This window comes from Cryptotermes secundus, unplaced genomic scaffold (assembly GCF_002891405.2).
Source record: "Cryptotermes secundus unplaced genomic scaffold, Csec_1.0 scaffold509, whole genome shotgun sequence".
NCBI lineage: Eukaryota > Metazoa > Arthropoda > Insecta > Blattodea > Kalotermitidae > Cryptotermes > Cryptotermes secundus.
Window position 1 is genome coordinate 306,688 of NW_019725420.1, and position 6,682 is coordinate 313,369.

Here is a 6,682-nt window from a genome sequence, read left to right on the forward strand (position 1 = left end):
GTGGTGGACAAAGTGGCCCTGCGGCAGGTTTTCTCCGAGTACTTCGGTTTCCCCTGCCAATCTTCATTCCACCAATTGCTCCACAATCACCCTCACCTATCATCTGGGGCTGGTACAATAGGCTAGAAGTGGCCACAGTACAAGGGACTTAGTCCCACCCCACTAGCAATACCAAATATCATGGGGTTCATTTATCACACAGTTTTTAGAGGCAGAACACAGCTGCTGTCTTTGTCACAGATAATGCTACAGAGTTGGGTTTGAGGCTTGTATAGGTGAGTTACTTCAGGAAGTAATTCCATTGCCCTCATTTAAACACTGTTGAGTTCAAAGTTGCTCTGCTATTCATGTGATCTCCAAAACAGAACACTTTAACTTATCTATCTGCTAGCTGCGCTTAACTGCAAAGTTTAGTTGAGGGTGATAGAATTACCCTTTAGTTCGAATTAAACTATGTTTCTAACTCTGACACAAGTTCATAGTAGAGACATACTGACCTAGTTTCAAGTTATAATTATTTGGTGAAAGTAGTTTGGGAAAGTAATGTAAGAAAGCAATTAAGTTGGATTTGGGCAGAAAATAGGGACTGGCAGTGAAATTAGAAGTGTGTGGATGTGAAGGACAAACTTAGGAATGCAATATTGTATTGTATGTAGATGCGCAGACTTCTGATGTTACTCAGAAGATGGTTCTGCATATCTTCTATGTGCAACTCTTCAAAAGTTAGGTTTTGAACTGGGCTTTTGCATCATTTTAAAGTGATCATACCATACCAATTTTGGAATACATATTAGTAACAACTTTTGCTTTCATTTGCTTCACAAAAAATAAACAAGAAAAATTCATGGCATTCCACTTCTATAGAATCTTGCACTACCTATTAAAAAATGTAAAAGTTAATAACGAAAATATGGCAAAAAATTATGGTGTTCTCCCTTCTTCTTTACATTACATCTCGGAAGAGTGGGAGTTTATTTAATGCTGATAATTAAATAGTATCATCTGGGTTTCAAAAGGGTTGACATACTTACTGCTGAACCTAGTGCGAGAAGAATATCCAGCTTGTTTTCCAAAAAGTCATGAGATCTCTGTGCCCTAGATAAGCAGAAATCCTGTATACTCAGTACCTTCCCTGTTAGGGCTGTAAACATATATTTGAGCTCCATAAAGTATATATCCTGCATAGAGGCATCAGCTAGACTGGATTTTGGCAGGAAGAGGGTTAACTTTGCCTCACAATTACTGAAGACCAATACTGACCCTGGCATGCATAGTGTTGGAGATAAAAGAAACCACAGATATGTAATTCCCATTCAACCCTGTTACACATCGAAAAAAAAAATGGAACAATGCGTACATTCTGTTATTTCATGATTCTGAGTCTTCCCTTTCTTGTATCAAAGTCTGCAATACACCAACTCAGATTTATATGCAATGTTCACTTGTCCCATAAATCTAACTTTCTGTACTGTATTAACTAACCTTCATAATGTATTACACAGTTTGTTTCCTTGGACTGTTGATGCATTACATATTGTCATATTTCCAGGGTACAGTGGAATTCTGTGGTCATTTTTCTAATGTTCTTCATCTCTACAATAATAGACCTCGCTGACTGATGGGAATTTTATCTTCCCATTGCTAAAATGTGATAGTGAATATGTTAATTAGCATTTGCTTTATTTGTGGCTGATAATCTTATTATTATAATTTTATATATTTTAATATATAGGCTTTTGGAAAGGAAATGGGAAGATAAAATATCCTAAAATGATGGTTGTGAAACCTGTCTCACACCCTGTGGGAAGAAGAAATAGAGTGTGTTTGAAAACAAAATGCTGAAAAGAATATTTAGACCTAAGATAAATGACATAACAGAGAATTTAGAAATAATTGCATAATAAGGAATTTCATTAAGTTGTACTTCTCACCTAATATTAACCGACTAAATGAAACAGAATGAGATGTCTGAGGCATGTAATATGCATGGGAAAGGTGAGAAACTTGTTGAAACTTTTGCTAAGAAAACCTTTAGGAAAGAGCCAACATGAAGAGTTTGCCATGGATAGAAGAAAATATTAAAATGGATCTTAGTTATAAAACTGTGAAAATGTAAACTGGATTAGGATAGAGTCTAATTGTGTGCTTTTATGACAACTGTTGTAAATCTCTTGGTTTCACAGAAACAGAGAATTTTTTGACCTGGTGAATAACTGTCAACTGCTCAAGGAAATAATACCAAATTGCTGTTTTCACTGCATCCTTGTTTTACTGTGCAGTGTTACTTGTGTGTTGTAGTGTATGTTTATTGCTAGTAGCCTGAAGCATTCATGCATTCATGGCCTATTCCAAACAGTTTTAACAAGAAGGGGTCACTTCATTGTACTGGAGGGACAGCAAATTGTTGTTACAAGTCTTCCAATGTGACAAGAGGATCACTGAGTGAGGTGTAGCACTGCAATCACGAAGTCTCTTCCAGTTTATATTGTGTACGTGTTAAGTAAAACAACATTATGCACTGTCTGGCAATTTATTTTTTTTATTCATATATACTGACACAGATTATAGTACTTCAAGTTCTGCTCAGTGAGTTTGGTTCTAAGGAAGCTCAAGCAGTGCAATGAAAACAGGTTTTTAATTTAGTTGTCAGTTGTTTATGCCAGTGGTTCCCAAATTCTGGATAGGCCTATATAAGATAATTTGAGAGTTCACTTAAAAATGCATAAGAATTTAGTCTTTCTTCACTTCATTTCAGAAACACAGATTCATGAAATGTGTACTGATTTAGCAGTAGATATATGTATGTTGTGTCAAATGAGTCTCAAAAGAGAAAAAATGGTCAGAGATGTAATTGATAAACTCCTGGGGAATAATATTTGAGATTTGGGAATCACTGGCTTGTGTGTGCAAGTCATACAGTTTCTGAGTACAGTCTCATAAATTCTGAAACTATGTGCGACTGAGTGTAGTCAGAAGCATTTTGGTGAGTTCTTTATACAGTGGGCTTATGTATCAAAACAGTCTGACTGACAGATATGTATCTGTTATTCTAAATATCTGACACAGTTAATAGAATAGTCTCAAGTCTGAAGATTGGTGGGCCCAGATGAGCAGCATGGCTTCAGTTTTAGAACTAATTTTATTTGTTTCAAAATGCAGATAAAAATCTTTGTTTCTTTCCCATACAAACACAGCTTTTATTATGGCAAGCACTTCAGTGTCATCGCTACTGTGCATGAGAGCAAGGCAAGCGGAAACAGACTGGTGCCCTTTTGTTCTGTCTTCTGGGTCAACCATTTTTTAATTGTTCATAAATAATAACTTCGTGTATTTAATATTCTGTAAATGTAGATATTACATAACAATATATAAAACTTCTTATAGAAGATGTAAGTCCAGTCTGTTTCAGTGGGTGTTCAGGATTGGTCGTGCACCCAGTGTGTGAGAGACTAGCTCTATCGATTGGGCCCAACTGAGAAGGCGCCACCCGAACACGGAGACAGAATGCAGTCTCCGAAATGTGACGTGTTTTAAATAAAAACAAGACAATGGTTAACATCAAGAAATACAATAACTGTATTATAAGGAAGAGTTAGTAAAGAGGTCACAAATGGAAATAAAATGTAAAACATGTGATATTCGAACCTAGGGAAAAAACTTATTTCTTGACATATCCTCCACCAACACTGATACACTTGCCCCAGTGCTTAACAAGTGTGTCAAAACTCACAGCATAGAAATTTTTTAACTGTTGTCTCAGCCACTTCCGCACCTGGTCAGGCATCATCTGTGACTTCTGAATGCTCTTGAGAGAATTTCTTGGCATAGTTGTGAACTGCTTACTGCAACAAACACTTCCCACCATAAACAGGAAATATTTCTTTATGGGTATCCTTTACATCGAGTCCTTTTACCCATAAAAATGCACAACAGAACTCTGCTCTTTGGTAGAACACTCCTCAAGCACACTCACCATTCTGGCTACTGAAACCAGCCTCAGAACATATGCATATATGTCTGCTACCTAGACTGTCATGAAGCTTGACTATGCTGCTACCTGGAGATACACACAGAAAACCTATTACATTCATTACAGCTATTTTACTTTCATATGTGACCCATTTTTTGACTCACCCTCATTATATGCTATCATCATCAATTTTTACATCTTACTGATTCACTCTGTTTGAATAACTTACTTAATGAAACCTCTTACACCTGTGGTGTAGAGGTGTTTTAGAGGGCTTTCTACTTTTTTCATTCTATGACTTGTATCTTCAAATTCTATCCTGTTCATTTTCCTCTCACAAAACTGTGTTGGCAATACTGTAGGTACTACCAGGGACTCCCACATGAGACAGGTCAAAGGGCAGGAACCTGTTGATGAATGATACTCTGCAAATATGAGACAACAAGCTGGCAGTTCAGTCACCAGACTACCTGGCGATGAGTACATGATGTTTCCCAGTAAATTTATTTACTGCTGAAGGGCTTCTGCATCAAATTCTGGATGGATAAGTGCTGGGAAGCTTGAGCTGGAACAGGAGAAAGATACCTTGATGTGAAAATCATGATGTGAGGCAGATCATTAAATCATCAATACCACATATTTTATGTAACATTTCACTTCCTGCAGGAAAACAGCACTTTTATTAATTGATGTATGTAGCCTTTGTATGGAGATATGCTTTTGTTTTTCAACAAAAATAGAAGTTCAGTTGAATCCTTCCATACACTCTCATTGCATTCTACAGACAAATACCACAGAATGTAATGTGTTAAAATGTCATTAGGGAGTCAGCAAAGCCCAACTGTACTTGTTGTGCAGCACACAGCAGTAAATATTTTAGGGACAAGACCAGCACTGACAACTTGTCATAATAATGTAACAAAAATAAATTGCTGGCCAGTGCCTGCAAGGCTGATTACCATTTTACATAATTTGTCAGTTCAACTGTTTGTATTACATATTTATGTATTCAGAAAGGCTGAAGGAACCTAATAATAAAATTGTGAACATCGTTAATTTATCTCTTTGTTTCATATTTCAGCCTATGTCTGAACTGTGTTGTCTCAAGCCAGCAGAAAAGGCTGTAGTATTGTGGAATATAAGTTGAATGATGATATTTGAGTAAGTCAATGCAACAAGAAACATGTTGTAAAATTAAAACGTCCCTATACCTATGCATCATTCTTTAAAGGATAGGGGCATGAACATACAACTCCATGCAGTCTAAGAGATCACTGCCCAAACAGTGGTGAGTGATCAGCTTTATTACCAGAAAAAGAGCCTCTGATACCTGCTAGATAGGCTGTGTGGATCCCACAGTGGTTCTGAATGTGGGGATGAAATGAGACACCTTAGTCTGTCTAAAGATATGTGATGGTGTATTATGAAACTGTCACACATATTGGACATTCTCCATCATCTTGTTTTGGTTAAAGAAGCGTTCTGGGAGGTGGCTTTGCTTTTGTCACGAGGAGACTGATTATTGCCATCTTGTTCTAAGATTTAGAATGTGTAGGGCTTCTGTCCATACCCCTCGTGTAATTTTTAAACTCAAGAGGTAACTCTGTCCTTATTTTCAAGAGCGGTTAACTTTTCTGCATCCTTATTAGCAATGAAACTGCAGGATCTGAGGTTCTCAAAGCAGTGGTTATGCCATGTAGTCCACTGAAAGTCAACCAATGTTTCAGATGAACACATTGCCATCATCTTCAGGTTAAAAAAAAAACAGCGTGAAAGCAAGTGGCATACAAAGAAATACACCAATGTGTGTGTAATGTATTGCTACAGGATTACAGGTATCCAACAAGAATGAAGTAAAATCATAAAGACGCATTTGGTGCTGTCAAAACCAGCAAGATATATTCAGAACATTACTGTCAAAGACCTTAATTTGTGTAACTCTGTTTTTGAGGATATGCAGAACTCATACATTAACCATCAACATTCTACATGGCTCATTTCTGAAACCCGAAGTCATACATTAATATGAACCCTACTGAAAATGTTTCAAATAAAGTTACAGATCACAGAGATTTATATTTTGTTATGTACGTTATGTTATGGTTCAAGAAGCCAAAGAGAAGACTTTACACATGGAAGGCACCTGGGGAATGGAGGCGGCATCAGCTGGACTACGTCCTTGTGAAACAGCGATTCAGAAACAGTGTGAAGGATGTGAAGACATTGCCTGGGACAGATACTGACTCTGACCACAACTTACTGGTTGCCAAGTTTCGAACCAGGTTGAAGAAAATTATAAGATTCCAAAAGCGCAGACCTAGATGGGATTTGGAGAAGTTATATGCTCAAAGACAAAGCGTGCAGGAGACCGTAGAAGAGAAACTCAGTGCAATTGAAAGTGAAAGCGGAAATGCAGTGGAACAATATAAAAGAATGCATGTTAGATACTATTAGTGAATTGGTTGGTAAAGTTGAGACGAGAGCAAGAAAACCATGGGTTACACAGGAGATGATGAGTAAAATGGAGGAGTGAAGGAAATGGAAGAATGTAAACAATGAAGAAGGCAGGAGGAAATACAGGAGACTGAGGAATGAATTGAAACAAGCCACAGACAAGGCCAAAAAGGAATATCTTGAGAAGATATGTAATGAGATTATAGAATTTCAAAGGACAGGATGTTATGATTTGATTTACACGAAGACAAAAGAACT

At 37.1% G+C, this 6,682-nt stretch overlaps 1 protein-coding gene across 1 annotated transcript in view; it reads right to left on the reverse strand.

Moving 5' to 3' along the window:
• Positions 1-2,523: 2,523 nt before the first annotated feature.
• The window catches only part of LOC111863351 (KRR1 small subunit processome component homolog), an 11,581-nt gene continuing 7,422 nt past the window's right edge, over positions 2,524-6,682 (reverse strand). The window contains exon 2 of the mRNA XM_023849600.2: positions 2,524-4,535. The gene's annotated coding sequence lies outside the window, so the exon portion shown is untranslated. The remainder of the gene's footprint in view (positions 4,536-6,682) is intronic.